The sequence below is a fragment of the Balaenoptera ricei genome, chromosome 9 (assembly GCF_028023285.1).
Source record: "Balaenoptera ricei isolate mBalRic1 chromosome 9, mBalRic1.hap2, whole genome shotgun sequence".
NCBI classification, from domain to species: domain Eukaryota; kingdom Metazoa; phylum Chordata; class Mammalia; order Artiodactyla; family Balaenopteridae; genus Balaenoptera; species Balaenoptera ricei.
In genome coordinates this window covers 55,137,166-55,153,732 of record NC_082647.1, presented here as the reverse complement: position 1 = coordinate 55,153,732, position 16,567 = coordinate 55,137,166, and the positions used below count along the sequence as shown (strand labels likewise).

At 36.5% G+C, this 16,567-nt stretch overlaps 1 long non-coding RNA gene across 1 annotated transcript in view; it reads left to right on the top strand.

The window, feature by feature from the left end:
* Positions 1 to 49: 49 nt before the first annotated feature.
* LOC132371959 (uncharacterized) overlaps positions 50 to 16,567 on the top strand; it is a 134,826-nt gene continuing 118,308 nt past the window's right edge. Inside the window, exons 1-2 of the long non-coding RNA XR_009505029.1 lie at positions 50 to 138; positions 11,391 to 11,598. This is a non-coding gene — a long non-coding RNA (uncharacterized LOC132371959). The remainder of the gene's footprint in view (positions 139 to 11,390; positions 11,599 to 16,567) is intronic.

The window sequence follows — 16,567 nt, the reverse complement described above, 5'->3', positions numbered from 1 at the left end:
TCCCCGCCTCCCCCCACCCCCATACCTTCTGGGAGCTGCCGAGTATCCGCCCTTGGCCTGCGCCTCCCTGCAGGGCTCCCCCAGGGTTCCTTTTGAAGCCTCTCCAGAACAGTTGAGCCCACTTTTCTCCTCCACTGCGTGAGTGCTGTGTGGTCGCCTTTCCACTCTAGACTTTGCTTTTTATTACACTCCCACCCCCTTCCCCACTCAGTTCCTGACAAGTCTCCAAGAAACTGCGCTTCTTATCCTGTACGTGTTCTTTCCCTCACCTCTACCCACCCAAATCATCTTTTGGCTGGACTGTGTCCTTGGAGTAAAATGTTCAGAAATGCCCTTTCGTGAACCACATTTAAAAACTCCCTGGGATAGGAGAACCCTCAGAGCCGGCGGGCTGCCTACCAGTTTGGTAGCTTTGACCTTTACTCTAGCTGGTGGCGCTGGAGCTTTGGTGTTGGAGAAAAGACGGTTAGGCCTGGCGGTCAGGATACCTGGGTTCCTGGGAAAGACGTTTGACTGCCAGGGCCGCAATGGCCTTGAGTGTTCAGAGGATTCCTGAGCTGTAAGGCCACCTTTGGTTTGGGGATTATGTGGATTTTCTCCCTGCAGATTGCCAAATAGTCAGGTATCCTTTATTTTTTGTGCTGAAGATGTAAGCAGAAGCAAGAGATCTTTATTCTCAAATATAAAATCAGTTCACTGAAGATTCTCAAATTTGGGGAATTTGTTTGCATGCATTAGTGAATCCCCATTTCAGCAAATTTAAGTGTAAAAAAAATCTCTCCCGGTGGTTTATTAACCAGGAAAAAAGCTCTTGAAGTCGGTCTTGGATCGATCATTGGACACTGCACTTTCCCCTCTGTAGTCTATAGAGAGATTAACCTTTGCAAGTGCTGCTTTGCAAATACATTCTTTGTTTGACTTGACATGTGCCCCCTCCTCCACCTACAAATATTATCGAGGTTTGAAGTTTAGACATAAGCTACCTTTCAGTGGTGTGTCATGATGTGGCAGCATTGGCATCTGGTAAAATTCTTTCCACTTTGCTAAGTGGAAAAAAATAATTAAATTTTATGTCACTTTTTATTATTTTGTTTCAACACTACTCTGAAATAATGAAATTAGCATCTTTATAGCACTTCTGTAGGACAAGTGGAGGAAATTCATGAATCTTAGTAGTTGATGAAAAGTAGCTTTCCTATGTTCTTAAAAAATACAATAGCATTATATCACTTTCACAAGAGGTTATTAAAAAATAAAGCATTTTTAAACCTAAACTATAAATGGTTGTATAATACAGGTAGGAAAGCTATATATTTTAAATATTTTTAATAACTGTCATAACATGGGCTATTCAAAAAAAAAAAATCAAGTTGTATGTGAAATCACTTATCCTAAAAGAGAATCAATGAGTCGATAATTTGCAATTTCCAGAAGGAATGTCTGCTCTTCGTACTTGAACTATTAAAATAAGAAGACATCCTTGATGGAAAATCTCATGTCACCAAATGTGTTCCACAAAATTGTTGGTATTAATGCAAAGCATGATTCCTTTCAACTTCTTCCATGGTTACTGTCATTTTTACTACAGTTTTCAGTTGGAGTTGCAGAGTATAAAAATGATTTTGCAAGATTTTTCCAGATCATGACGTGCTCTCTGAGAAATCTCTTTAGTTCCCTGAAGTAGTAATGGATTCCACTGAAGTGCAGCAATAATTTATTAAATGGATCTCTAGTGGCCTAGAGGTTTTTATTTTTTTTAATAGATCTTTATTGGAGTATAACTGCTTCACAATACTGTGTTAGTTTCTGTTGCACAACAAAGCGAATCAGCCATATGCATACACATGTCCCCATATCCGCTCCCTCTTCAGCCTCCCTCTCATCCTCCCTATCCCACCCCTCTAGGTCATCGCAAATCACCTACCTATCTCCTTGTGCTATGCTGCTGCTTCCCACCAGCCAAATATTTGACATTCCGTAGTGTACATATGTCGATGCTACTCTCACTTTGCCCCAGCTCGCCACTCCCACCCCATGTCCTCAAGTCCATTCTCTACGTCTACCTCTTTATTCCTGCCCTGCAACTATGTTCATCAGTACCTTTTTTTTTTTTTTTTTAGATTCCATATATATGTGTTAGCATGTGGTATTTGTTTTTCTCTTTCTGACTTACTTCACTCTGTATGACAGACTCTAGGTCCATTCACCTCACTACAAATAACTCAATTTCATTTCTTTTTATGGGTGAGTAATATTCCATTGTATATGTGTGCCACATCTTCCTTGTCCATTCATCTGTTGATGGACACTTAGGTTGCTTCCATGTCCTGCCTATTGTAAATAGTGCTGCAATGAACATTGTGGTACATGGCTCTTTTTGAATTATGGTTTTCTCAGGGTATATGTATCCATTCAGCCAGTCTGTGTCTTTTGGTTGGGGCATTTAATCTATTTACATTCAAGGTTATTATTGATATGTATGTTCCTATTACCATTTTCTTAATTGTTTTGGGTTTGTTTTTGTAGGTCTTTTTCTTCTCTTGTGTTTCCCGCTTAGACAATTTCTTTAGCATTTGTTGTAACACTGGTTTGGTGGTGCTGAATTCTCTTAGCTTTTGCTTGTCTGAAAAGCTTTTGACTTCTCCATTGAATCTGAATGAGATCCTTGCTGGGTAGAGTAATCTTGGTTGTAGGTTTTTCCCTTTCATCACTTTAAGTATATCCTGCCACTCCCTTCTGGCCTGCAGAGTTTCTGCTGAAAAATCAGCTGATAACCTTATGGGGATTCCTTTGTATGTTATTTTTTGTTCCCTTGCTGCTTTTAATATTTTTTCTTTCAATTTAATTTTTGTTAGTTTGATTAATATGTGTCTTGGTGTGTTTTTCCTAGGGTTTATCCTGTATGGGACTCTGTGCTTCCTGGACTTGGGTGACTATTTCCTTTCCCATGTTAGGGAAGTTTTTGACTATAATCTCTTCAAATACTTTCTCAGTCCCTTTCTTTTTCTCTTCTTCTTCTAGAACCCCTATAATTCGAATGTTGGTGCATTTATTGTTGTCCCAGAGGTCTCTGAGATTGTCTTCAATTCTTTTCATTCTTTTTTTCTTTATTTTGCTCCTCGGCAGTTATTTCCACCATTTTGTCTTCCAGCTCACTTATTCATTCTTCTGCCTCAGTTATTTTGTTATTGATTTCTTCTAGTGTATTTTTCATTTCAGTTATTGTGTTGTTCATCTCTGTTTGTTTGTTCTTTAGTTCTTCTAGATCTTTGTTAAACATTTCTTGTCTTTTCTCAATCTGTGCCTCCATTCTATTTCCGAGATTCTGAATCATTACTGTCATTACTCTGAATTCTTTTTCAGGTTGATTGCCTATTTCCTCTTCATTTATTTGGTTTTGTAGGTTTTTACCTTGCTCCTTCATTCATCTGTGACATATTTTTGCCATCTCTCTCTTTTTTTTTTTTTAATGAGTGAGATTGTGTTCCTCTCTTACTGGTTGTTTGGCCTGAGGCTTCCAACACTGGAGTTTGTAGGCTGTTGGGTAGAGCTGGGTCTTGGTGCTCAGATGAGGAACTCCATGAGACCTCACTCCGATGAATATTCCCTGGGGTCTGAGGTTCTCTGTTAGTCCAGTGTTCAGACTTGGAGCTCCCACCACAGGAGCTTCAGCCAGACCCCCAGATGATGAACCAAGATCCCGCAAGCCATGTGGGGCAGCCAAAAGAAAAAAAAAAGAACAATAACAAAGTAAAAAATAAAATTAGACTAGGAAACTAACAGATATGTTAGAAAGAATATAAAAATAAATATATAGATGAATCAACAACCAGAAGGTACATCAGTATCACAATAGTAAAAAAGAGGAGGAGGGAAAAGAAAAAAAAAAAAAAAGAAAGAAAGAAGAAAAAAAAAGAGGGGGATGGCCTTGGCTGTGGAGGGCGGGGCCTAAGCAAGGGTGAAGTTTGGGTGGTAGGCGGGGCCTATGCTTAGGACTTTTCCAGCCCTGTGGGCTGTGGGGGGTGGGGCTTAGGCTCAAGGAACAGAAGGGGCCCCAGGCGTGCCCCCCACCCCTGGTCTCGGAGGGTGGGGACCTCACCTGGGAGCCCAGCAGGCTCCTCAGGCCCAAGTGGGCAGAGCAAACACCTTCCGCTCCTCTCCCATTCCTCCCATATGGCTCCTCCCTCCTGCCTCTCCTGATCTCCCTGGCCTCCCTCCTATGCCCCCAGGACCCATGCGGCCTGGAGGGGGCTTTGGAGGGCAGGGGACCGGCCTGGGAGCTCAGCAGTCTCCCCGGCCCGAGTGGGCCAGGCGATCACCCTCCGCTCCTCTCCAGCTCTTCCTGGAGAGTGCCTCCTGCCTGCATCTCTTGATTTCCCCTGCCTCAGGGGTGCCGATCCTGTCTGACCTGTGCTTCTCCTCACCCCTCAGTCCCCCCACGTCCTACCGGTTCACTTGGACGTCCCTCCCATCTCCTTGGGCATTAGAGTCTCCCACCATTGGCCGGCAGGCACCCTAATTGTGGGGAGACGCTAACTCCGTGTTGTCCCACACCGCCATCTTGACTCTGCCTCTGGCCTAGAGGTTTTAACACAAATTTTTCTTTGAAGTTATTATACAATTGAATAACTTTAGAGTCGTAGTTTCCAAAGTGTGTAACTTCAAGCCCTTGTCCCTCAAGATGCTCCTCCAAGTAATACATTCACTACAAAAGTATTTATTGAGCTCCTGCTGTATGCCCTGGCTGAGGCACTAGGAACAACGGTGAAAAAGAGAGATATACTTACCTGTCCTGTTAGAATTTATAGTTTGGTGGAGAAGATAAATTAGTAAACAAGTGCAAATGAGATTTACACAAGTTTGTTTACACAAGTAAAATAAATGTAAATCATGATGAAAATAACAGACTTTGAGGTAAATAATATGAAGAACCTCTTTCTTTTAGAGATTCACAATGCATATTAGTGGATTAAAGGCTCTGAGAACTTCTACCTAAAAACATTTACTTAACATCTTCCCAACAAATTCCCAAATTTTTTTTGAGCACTGAATCTTTGTGAGCAATGCTATTAATAAAATAGAACCATTTTTGTGGAACACTGCTTTTTGAAACCAAACAATCCAATAAACATAAAATTCTGTTAACATTACCTTACATTTTTTGCCAAAGCACATTCACAGATTTTAATAAATTTATATGTATATAATCTGTTTGAAATAGATTGAAGATAAAATTATATACAAACATTTATACATATATTAATAAACTTTAATAGATTTATAAGAACATATTTTATAGATTTTGTCTGAAGACAAAATGATGTAGACGCATTTATAAATCTATTAAGAGTATATGAGTGTATATCTGTATAAGACAGATATTTCGTAGCTAACATTGTTTCATGAATGAATTTCCATATATCAACATAGTCCAGATGCTTATAATTATTAATTGCTATGTAGTCCATAATATTGGTATAGAATTGTTTTCTTAACCCTCAGCTTTAGGATAATACATTTTCTGATTCTTTTGCTATTGTAACTAACACTGCCTTCTTTGAAAAATTTACTCTCTGTGATATTAAGTGGAGGGACTATTTCTGATATCAGTATTTTATTAAACATTTAAAATGTATATTTTTTAATGATAAGCTTCAAAATTTCAGTAAAAGCAGATTTGATTCTGGATCTCATAGATGACCACTTTATAACTGAGTACAAGTTTGCAATTTCAGAACCCATGTTTTTTGCATTTATTATTGCATTGGTGCCTAGCAGTATCACACTGTCAAAGCCTAATGAGAGAACTTACAGCTGAACAATAAAAAGACAAATAACCCAATTATAAAATGGGCACATGATTTGAATACATATTTCTCCAAAGAAGATATGCAAATGACCAACAAGAACATGGAAATATGCTCAACATCATTAGTTCTTAGAGAAATGCAAATCAAAATCACATGAGGTACCACTTCACACCCACTAGTATGGCTATAATCAAAGTCAGTATTATAATACTAAGAGTTGATGAGAAAGTAGAGAAATTAGAATCCTCATACATTGCTGATGGGAATGTAAAATGGTGCACCTATTTTGAAATAGTTTAACAATTCTACTCCTAGGTATATGCCCAAGAGAATTGAAAACATGTCCTTGGGAAATCTTGCACTCAAATGTTCACTGCAGTATTATTTATAATAGCTCCAAAATGGAAACAACCTAAACGTCTATCAATTGATGAATGTACAAATGAAATGTAGTATATTCATATAATAGGATATTATTCAGATATTATTATAAAAATAAATGAAGTACTGATACAGACTACAACATAGATGAATCTTGAAAAATTAGTTCAAGTGAAAGCTGCCAGACACAAAAGCCCATATATTTTATGATTCCATTATATAAAATGTCCAGAATAGGCAAATCCATACAGACAGAAAATAAATTAGTAGTTGTTAATTTACTGGCTGATGGAAAAGGGAATGGGGGATGACTCCTTAATGGGTAGGGTATTTCTTTTTGATATGATGAAAATATCCTGGAATTAGATAATGGTGATGGTTGCACAACTTTGTGAATACACTAAAAACTACTGAATTGTACACTTTAAAAGAGTGAACTTTATAGTATGTGAATTATATTTCAATAATAAAAAATAGTATCAGGAATTGTCTAAAAAAAATTTAATGAGTGAGGATATGTAGACTTAGTTTCTAACAAGACATTTGCTTCTAGTGAAGACCAAATAACATTAATTTGTGCTCTTCCAAGGTATATTTAGCAGTTGACAGAAGAGAAAAAAGGGATGGGAGAAATTAGTCACTATTCAGCTCATTTTAATTAAAACATTTTTTTATTATATAAATTACAGGTATACAATATAGTGGTTCACTATTTTTAAAGGTTATACTCCATTTGTGATTATTATAAAATATCAGCTATATTCCCTGTGTTGTAAAGTATATTCTTGTAGCTTATTTTATACCTAATATTTTGTACCTCTTAATCCCCTACCCCTATATTGACCCTCTTTCCTTCCTTCTCCCCACTGGTAACCACTAGTTTGCTCTCTGTATCTGTGAGTCTGCTTCTTTTTTGTTCCATTCACCAGTTTGTTGTATTTTTTAGATTCCACATATAGGTGATATCATACAGTATTTGTCTTTCTCTGTCTGGCTTATTTCCCTTAGCATAATGCCCTCCAAGTCCATCCATGTTGTTGTGAATGGCAAAACTTCATTCTTTTTTATAGCTGAGTAGTATTCCATTTGTGTGTGTGTGTGTGTGTGTGTGTGTGTACCACTTCTTCTTTATCCATTCATCTGTTGATGGACACTTAGGTTACTTCCATATCTTGGCAATTGTAAATAATGCTGCTATGAACATTGGGGTGCATGTATCTTTTTGAGAACTCATTTTAAGTATGTTAAACCAGAAGATCTACAAAGTTACAGTCAGTACCACACTCACATTACAAGCAGCAATTTAATTTCTGTCCAACAATATCATTCTTCATACTCAATTGTCTGTGAACTTTTTGTGAAACCCAGGTCCCCACTGACCAGTTGTGTCTTGATTTCCCCATCTACTAAATGAGTATAATAGTGCCCACCTAATAGAGTTGTTGTGAGTTTTAAATGACTTGCTGTATGTAAAGTGCCTACTACCCATTAACTAGTATATATGTTAGATATTATTTAACAAACTTACACATTTGTTTTGGTTTCATAGTTACATACATGTTCTAATCATAAGAAATTTACACAAAGTTTTATATTTGAACGTAATCATGTAGTTTTTAAAAGAGAAATTTAAGTCAACAATGTGGCCATTGAGAGTTTTTCCCCCTTCTTTTTTCTTTAAAAGGAGTTCATACTTTACTCAAATTTGAGAATCGCTGGTCTAGAATAAACTTGGGCTTTTTTCCTCTCTCTGTACACCACTTTGTACTCTCTAATACATCACAGGTATCACTTTGCAGTCTTAAAAATTAATAAGGATCAACCATACTCAAGTCCAGTTGTCTTGTTAGTAAGGTTTTAGTTCAAACACTACTGGGTAAGTGAAAAAGGCAGCATGTTGCATGCAAATTTGTGGACTAGGAGTTAGAATGTCTTCAATGACTTACGTAAACCTTTAGCAAGTTGCTTAACCACTCTTGGCCTTAGTTAGAGTGTCTTTGAAATAAAGATTGGATTTCAGGAATTCCCTGGTGGTCCAGTGGTTAGGACTTGGGGCTTTCACTGTCATGGCCTGGGTTCAGTCCCTGGTCAGGGAACTATGATCCTGCAATCCACATGGTGTGGCCAAAAAAAAAGATTGGCTTTCAAGTCCCTTCAAGGTCTAAAATTTTATAACATTTTTAGCATACCTACTATTATATTATGATAAGTTGTATGTACACCTAGTACTTAAAAAAGAAATGTACCTTTCAAGGGGCCAGACTTTCATGTGGTATCATTCAGTTGGGAGTTTCTAGGTGTTTGTTCTGTCCTTTTCTCATTGCCTGGTATCAGTTTGAATACACAGTTAAATTCCCCGAAGTAGCAGAAGAGAATATAGTCAGAAGGACAAGTTATAGCGATTACTTAAAGATCGTAAAATTAACTGGAAAATTCACACTTGGCTGCGTAGAATTAAAGAATCATTCCTGATTTTTTTCCACTTTTTTTAACCCATCATATTCTTTTGATGCTCTTTTGGGCACCTTTACCAGCTCTATGTCAAATATTGTAGAAAGCACTTGTGGTAGCTGGTCTCCAAAGATGGTCTCCCTTGAACTATACCTTCTAGTAGTCATACTCTTGTTCAAGATTCCCCCACAGTGAATCTGGGCTGGCCCCATTTAACAAATAGAGTGCAGTAGTGGTGATGATTTGTAATATCTAAGGCTGGATCACAAAAAAAGCCTTGTAAGCTTCTGCCTCGGTCTCTTAGAGCTCTTGTTATAGGGGAAACAAGTAGCCACTTAAAATTTACCTTAGACCACCATGCTGTGAGAAAACTCAACCCAGGCTCATAGAGAGGCCATGGGAAGGGACAGATGCCTGACCAGCCTACCCAGTTAAAGTGTAAATCATGTGAGTGAAGAAGCCATCTTGGATGTCCAAGGCAAGCCTTCAGATGACTTCAGCCCCATCAATTACCTGAGCAAAAGCATGAAAGTCTCCAAAATGAGAATCACCAAGCTGAAGTCAGTCAGTTTACAAAACTGTGACAGATAATAAGTTGTTTTCAGCTGTCGATTTGGCAGAAATTTGTTATGCAGTGATAGATAAGCTTGTTTAAGGACCAAAAAATGCTCATTTTCTCTTTTGATCAAGAATATCTACTTTAGGAACTTCCCTGGCAGTCCAGTGGTTAAGACTTTGTGCTCCCAATGCAGGGGGTATGGGTTCGATCCCTGGTTGGGGACCTAAGATCCCACATGCAGCACAGCTTGGCCTAAAAAAAAAAAAAAATCTACTTTATATCCCTCTCATATGAACTCTTTTAAATTTATTTATTTATTTATTTATTTATTGGCTGTGTTGGGTCTTCATTTCTGTGCGCAGGCTTTCACTAGTTGCGGCGAGCAGCGGCTACTTTTCATCGCGGTGCGCGGGCTTCTCATTGTCGTGGCTTCTCATTGTCATGGCTTCTCTTGTTGTGGAGCACAGGCTCTACACGCGCAGGCTCAGTAGTTGTGGCTCACGGGCCCAGTTGCTCCGTGGCATGTGGGATCTTCCCAGACTAGGGCTCGAACCTGTGTCCTCTGCATTGGCAGGCAGATTCTTAACCACTGAGCTACCAGGGAAGCCCTGAACTCTTAAATAAAGTAAGTACAGTCATACCTTTTTTTTCAGTAGACAATTTCCTTCTTTGTTTCATTTTTTAAAATTTTTATTTATTTTTGGCTGTGTTGGGTCTTCGCTGCTGTGCGGGGTTTTCTCTAGTTGCATTGAGTGGGGGCTACTCTTCGTTGCAGTGTGTGGGCTTCTTACTGCAGTGGCTTCTCTTGTTGCGGAGCACGGGCTCTAGGAGTTCGGGCTTCAGTATTTGCAGTGCGCAGGCTTCAGTAGTTGTGGCACACAGGCTCAGTAGTTGTGGCCTGTGGGCTCTAGGGCCCAGGCTCAGTAGTTGTGGCGCACGGGCTTAGTTGCTCCGTGACAATTTCCTTCTTTGTTTCATTATTAAAAAAAAATTCACAAAGACATTATTTCACGGTTTCATGTCATTTCATCATCTTTTTGATGCCTGGTTTAAGATGCATTTTCCAGGAATAATTGAGTCATCATCAACATTACGAATGCTGTTGTTAATACCCATGAGAGAAACTTGCTTTAAGAGACAAAACCCAACTGCTGTTTCTATAAACATAAATGTTTGACCCTTATGACTGTAAAAGGATCAGAGAAGATTAGGAGTGGGAGAGATATTAAACAGGAGTCTATTTTAATCTGTTTTCATTATTTTTGACATTGTATTTAACCTAGGTCATTTATTTTAAAATACATTTAAGTAAAATTGAAATGTCATTTAAAATGTTGGAATTTTATAACTCTAAATCCAACTGTCTCTAAAAAAGAGATTGCCAATTATTTTTATACAAGTGTTTTAAGAACTGACAAAGTGCTTATAAATAACAAAGTGTTTTATAATACTTAATTTCATACAGTACCTCAAAATAAATTCTATTTAGGTCAAAGTGTTAAAATTTAAAGTTTTATTTTTGAACAAATGTAAGTTGAGGGGAAATGTTTGCTGTAAATTTAAAAGATTGATGTCAAATATTTAAAATAGCTCATACAAATTCAGAATAGAAGCAAAAGTTTAGGCTCCAATAAATGGAGAAAAGAATTGAATGAACATTTTAATAAAGAAGAAATAAAATTGTTTAATAAACAGAGACACTGGGAAAGATACTATCTATGGGCTTTCTATAATCTCTTTATTCTTTTCCTGTTTATTAATTTTGAGCAATTAAGTATTCACCTCTCTAAGCAAGTCACCAAAGGTTTCACCATTTAAAGGACCTTTTTAAAGTTTGCAATACACTTTGTTAAGGCAAAAAGTAAGAGGTAGGCATTGGCTTAAAAATGCCAAAGACAACATTTCTCTTATTTTTATTATGCAATTATTTAATAAAGAAGTTACCAGACTTCCAATATTCAATATATTTATATACTGGGCCTATTGTTTCCTAGATTATTCTACTCCAGTAAATTTACCCATTTTATGAGCATCTATATGTTCTGGGTCATCTTTTCCAGAAGTATGTCATTAAGAGGGTTCATGTTTATTTTTAAACAGTAACTAATAACTTTTATTTTTTGTGTTTTTTCAAACTATTGATTTATTCAACAAATATTTATTGAATGTTCTTTTTGTGTCTCTCTAAGGGGCTGGGGACACAACAGGCAAAGCAGATCCCCGACTTCATGAAGCACGCATTGGCGTCTCAAATATTTAAACCACGAATTCACCAGTGGAGTATTAGTAGTTAGAAAAGAAAAGAATTCCAAGGATTGAGCTTTGGAACATTCCAACGTGTGGTGGTGAGAGAGATGAGGAGTAAAGGACAAAGGAAATTAAGATGCCACTAATGAGGTAAGAGAAAAAGTGGGACCGCTGAGTGCCCTGGAAGCCAAGTGAAAAGTATATTTCAAGGAAAGGGGTGTAATCAGCTGTGTCAAGTGCTTTTGTGTGATCAAGTAGGATGAGAAATGAGAGCAAGATTTAAAATGTGAAGGTCACTGATAACTTACCTCATGGGAGGTGGTTCAGAGAAGGGGAGAACAGAAACTGGAGACAAGTCAAAGAACGGACCAATCCAAGTATAGACAACTCTTCTTAGGACTTTTGCTGTAAAATAAAGAAGAGAATTGGAGTGGTGACTGGAGGAGAAAACAGGGTCCAGAACCAGGAACATTTTATGATGGAAAAAAATTGTATGCATAGGCTTATGGGGACGATCCCATAGAGAGTAGAAGATGGATGATGCAGAATAGAGAGTGGAGAGTTGCTCTAGCAAGGTCATTGAGAAGGCAAGAGGGGATGGATTTAGTGCACGAACGGTGGGCTTGGCCTTTGCTGGGAGGATGAACAGTTTATTCTCAACAGAAGAAAATGCGCTATAGATGAGTCCAGATGCAGTGAAGTGGCTAGATGTTGTGGATGAGCTTGGGGAAGTTCTCCTCTGACTGCTTCTTTTTTCTCAGTGCTATAGGAAGCAACTGTCTGCTGAGGGTGAGGATGAGGGAAAATGAAACTTTGGGAAAGGAGGGAAAGGCATGAAAAATGGGACAGATAGCACATAATAAGAAGGTAGAAATAGGTCTAAATGTATCAGTAATCACCACAACTATGAATGGAATAAACTTTCCAATCAAAAGGCAAAATTTTCAGACTGGATTGAAACAAACACTTATGCTATTTACATAAGTCAGATGTAAATTGCAAGAACACAGAAAAACTAAAAATTAAGGATTCAAAAGGGGTACCTGTGAAATATCAAGTAAAAGAAACATGATCTAACTATATTACCAGATAAAATGACTTTAAAGAGAGTTATTACATAATGATAAAATATTCAGTTCACCAAGAAGATAAAGTAATTCTAAATTTTATGTCTCTAATAATGTAGCCTCAAAACATAATACAACAGAACCACAAAGAGATTCTTAAAAAATTTACCACCACAGTAAGAGATTTTAGCACAATTTTTGAGCAATTGAAATTTAATTAAAATATTTTTATAAAGTAAAACATAAACAACAAACAAAATCAGGCACAGGAGGCTTTCCTGGTCAGTTATCCAAACATTCAAAGAACAGACCAATCCAATATAACACAAACTTTTCCAGAAAACAGATGAGAAAGAATGTTCCCCAACTTGTTTTATGAGGTTAGCACAACCTTGAAACCAAAGTTAGTAAAAAAACAGTACAATTTTATTTTTTAATTCAATGTAAAAAATTTTTTTAAATGAACAAACTGATTTGCTTGATAGCAAATTTTTAAAAAAGATAATACATTATGATTAAGTTTATTACAAGGATGTTAGATGATTTAACATTAGAAAATATATTACTGTAATGTAATTCACTATACTAACAGTTCAAAGAAGAAAATCATATGATCATCTCAATAGATGCAGAAAAAGCATTCTGCATAACTCTGTATTCATAAAAAAAATTTAGCAAACAGAATAAAAGGGAACTTTTAAAACTGAAGTATAGTTGATTTACAATATTGTGTTAGTTTCAGGTGTACAGCAAAGTGATTCAGTTATATATATAATTTTTTTCAGATATTTTCCATTATAGGTTGTTATAAGATATTGAATATTGTTCCTTGATACAGTAAATCCTTGTTGCTCATGTATTTTGTACATAGCAGTGTGTACCTATTAATTTCGTACTCCTAATTTATCCCCCCCTCCCTTTCCCCTCTGGTAACCATAAGTTTCTTTTCTATGTCTGTGAATCTGTTTTTGTTTTGTAAATAGATTCATTTGTATTATTTATTTTTATTTTTTTATTTTTTTATAAATTTTAACTCCATTGCTTTTTTTTTTAATATTTATATATTTATTTGGCTGCACTGGGTCTTAGTTGCGGCACGCAGGATCTTCATCGCTACATGCGGGATCTTTAGTTGCGGCATGTGGGATCTTTAGTTGTGGCATGAGAACTCTTAGTTGCAGCATGTGGGATCTACTTCCCTGAGCAGGGATCAAACCTGGGCCCTCTGCATTGGGAGTGCAGAGTCTTAGCCACTGGACCACCAGGGAAGTCCCTGTATTATTTTTTAGATTACACCGATAAGTGAGATCATATAATATTTGTCTTTCTCTGTCTGACTTACTTCACTTAGTGTGATATTCTGTAGGTCCATCCATGTTTCTGCAACTGGCAATATTTTATTCTTTTTTATGCAATATTATATGTATATATTATATATATATGCAATGGAAAAAATATATATATCACATCTTGTTTATCCATTAATGAACACTTCAAATAGTGTGCTGTAAATAGTGCTGCTGTAAACATTGGGGTGATGTATCCTTTTAAATTATCATTTTCATCTCTTCTGGATATATACTCAGGAATGGGATTGCTGGATCGTATGGTAGCTCTATTTTTAGTTTTTTAAGGAACCTCCATACTATTTTCCATAGTGGTTGCACCAATTTACATTCCCACGAGCGGTGTAGAAGGGTTAAAAGGAAACGTTTTTAAGCTACCATTGGGCTTGCCCCAAAACCATACAGCACTGCCTAATGTAGTGTTGAAAGCATGTCCTTAAATAATGAACAGGACAAAGATGTCCTCTATCACCATCACTGTTCAACATTGTACCTGTAGTCCTAGCTTGTGTAACAAGGAAAGAAGAAGAAATAAAAAGTATAATGATTAAAAAGGAGGAAACAAAATTGTCATTATTCATGGATGAAATACAGTTGACTCTTGAGCAACAGGGGGTGGTTAAGGGGGTTAAAGGTGGAGGTTCCACTTCAACGCAGTGGGACGTAAGCTCTCTGTATCCGTATCCATGGTTCCTCATCTGTAGGTTAAACCAACTGTGGATCATGCCGTATTATAGTATGTATTTATTGAAAAAAAAATCCATGTGTGAGTGGACCTGCACACTTCAAATCCCTGTTGTTCAAAGATCAACTGTAATTTACATAGAAAACCAGAGAGTCCACAGATAAAGTATAAGATTTAATCAGAGTTTAGCAAGATTGTTAGATAAAAACATCAACATACAAAAGTCAATTGTATTTCTAGGCAGCAGCAATGAATAGTTAAATAATGCAATTAGGATAGATACCATTTCTTATAGTAACCCCAGGCACCAAGTACCTACTAATAGAGTTAATGAAAGATAAGCAAGCTCCTTATGGAGAAAAGCATTAACTGCATTGGAAAAGGAATTAAAGAATATCCAAATGAACATAAAGATCTTCCATAATCTTGGCTAGAAGAACTCAGTATATTGAAATTGCAATTCTCCCCCAGTATATCTATTTTTTCAATGTGATTCTAATGGTTGTCCCATCAGGGTTTTTCATGGAACTAGACACATTAATTCTAAATTATCATGGAAGAGCAAGAGGTCAAGAATAGTCATGAAATTCCCAGAGAAGAAGAACAATATAAGATGATTTGCTCTTTCAGATATCAAGGCTAACATAAAGCTGTGAAAATTGTTTAACACAGGGTTAGACAAACAGACCAAGGGAATGGAATAGAGAACACTGAAACTGACCCAGGCATAGAGGAAAAATTTGATTTGTACCAGCGCTTGTATGTCAGTGGGCTGTTGTTTACATTAATTTACAAAACATCATTTTTTGAAAAAAAGAAACTGTACTTTCCTCCACAAAAATTAAGTCTAGGAAAAATGAAAGACTTACTCTGAAAGGAAAACTGGAAAATATCTTTAAAGAAGAAAATATAGGAAAATATCTTTGTAACCTTTGAATGAGGATAGATTTATTAAATAAGACACATAAAAGAATGTGAACCAAGAGAGTAAAACATTTATCCATTTTACACTAATATTAAAATTCCTCATAATCAAAAGAAACCATGGAGAGACTGAAAAATATTAGTTGCATTGCAAAATGGTATTTGCAGTGTGTAAACAAATGATTAGTATCCAAAAATAAAAACTGTATGAATTAATAAGAGTAGCATCAATCCAAAAGAAAAATGATCAAAAACATGTGCACAGTATTCAGCTTAGCAATACCATTCCTGTTATATGCCTCCAATACTTTTGCCTCAGAACCTATTTACACTCTTAAAAATTATTTGAAGAACCCCCAAGGGTTTTTGTTTCTGTGGGTTATATCTGTCAACATTTATTTATAAATACTTATTCGTTTCATATAACAATAATAGATAATTACATGTTAATATAAATAACATTTTTATGAAAAATAACTATATTTTCCAAAACAAAAGTGAGAAAAGTGGCATTGTTTACATTTTTTCACAAATTTCTTTAATGCCTGGCTTAATAGATTGTCTTATCTGTTTCTGTATTCAATCTGTTGCAGTATCACAGTTCATGTAGCCTCTGGAACACTCCACCATTCCTTGTGACAGAATGAAAGTGAAAAAGTGAAAAACATCTTAACATTATTTTGAAAATAGTTTTATATAGGTATACATAGGAGTTAAAATGATAAAGGAAAGCAGGGGAATGATAGACCAAAAATTCAGCATGGTGTCTACCTCTGAGGATGGGGGTGGGGAGTCAGCTATAAACAAGAAGGGCACTTAGGAGACCTCTGAGACACTAGGATTTTATTCTTAAGCTGGTGTCTGCTACATGAGTGTTCATTTCATTAATATGATTTTAACTACGCAGACATATTTCATACAAATCTTATATAAATATGATATAATTTAAAACATATATTTGTAAGGTAATACAAATCAATTCAAAATGACAAAGCAATATTAGAAACATATTGGCTTTGAAATGGAAAGTGAGAGCTTCAGGTATTGTTTGATCCAGAGTCCATACCTACAGCTGGGGAAGAGATCATCCTCCTTCA